This window comes from Octodon degus, unplaced genomic scaffold, assembly GCF_000260255.1.
Source record: "Octodon degus isolate 3935 unplaced genomic scaffold, OctDeg1.0 scaffold00037, whole genome shotgun sequence".
In the NCBI taxonomy this organism is placed as follows: Eukaryota; Metazoa; Chordata; class Mammalia; order Rodentia; family Octodontidae; genus Octodon; species Octodon degus.
In genome coordinates, this window is record NW_004524613.1 from 9,300,673 (window position 1) to 9,301,647 (window position 975).

Sequence of the window (975 nt, forward strand, 5' to 3'; positions counted from 1 at the left end):
CGCGCCCCTATAATCCCAGCTCTTGGGAGGCTGTAAACAGGCGGATTACTACAAGTCTGGTCTAGTAGTGAGACCCTGAACATGCTGTACCTTTCCCTAAAAAAAAAAAAAAAAAAAAAAAAAAAGTCAGTATTCCAACTTTCATATACACAATCCAAAAGCCCTCAACCAAGTAAATAAAGTATGTGCCTCAACTGAGTAAATAGAACTAAACTAGAACCAAAATCAGTCTGCTTTCTGACTGCAAGCAAGAGTGCAGTCCAACAAGAAAAGGATGATTTGCTGCCTGCTCCAAAACATGCTTCTCTTTCTGCATCCGATGAATGTTGATACGCTCTTTCTTCACAGCTTTCATTGCATACATCCGACTGTGTTTCACAGTTGAGCCGATAGTACTTTTGCACAGTGTCCTCTCCCTATCGCCCAGAGTGAATTAGAGTCCTGAAGACCTAAACGGGATGAAGCCTTGCCACTTTCCCTGGTGTTCCTTGCCTCCTTGTCCTCAGCAACATGTTCCAAACTGTCGAAACTTGAAGGGCTTAGATGGGACCCATGTAGGGTCTGAGGCTATGGGTGGTTGATTGATTGGCATCATGGGTTTGGGTGCCAAAGAATGCTGCTGCCCACAATCATGACAAGTGTGTGTCACTTCTTATAGACCAAGAATTTACAGTCGATGCACTTGTATACCTGGCATCCAGGTCCCCCTACATTGTCTGTGTAGATGGCACAGTGAGCACACCTGCTGAAACGCTTGGCCTGAAAACTACGGCCACTGGCACAAGAGAACATTCTTCGGGGCCAAGGAGATAGCTCAGTGGAATAAGTGCTTGCCTGGCAAGAACAAGGTCCTCAGTTCGATCCCTTGTACCACCAAAAAAAAAACAAAACAAACAAACAAAAAAAACCAAACTAAGTAGTGTCTTCCTACCTATTTCTGGATACATGCTAAAAAAAAGTGTTTATGCTTCAGCT

The 975-nt window shown here is 44.0% G+C and overlaps 1 pseudogene; it reads right to left on the bottom strand.

The window, feature by feature from the left end:
* Positions 1-208: 208 nt before the first annotated feature.
* On the bottom strand, positions 209-792 carry LOC101578357 (annotated as a pseudogene).
* Positions 793-975: the final 183 nt, after the last annotated feature.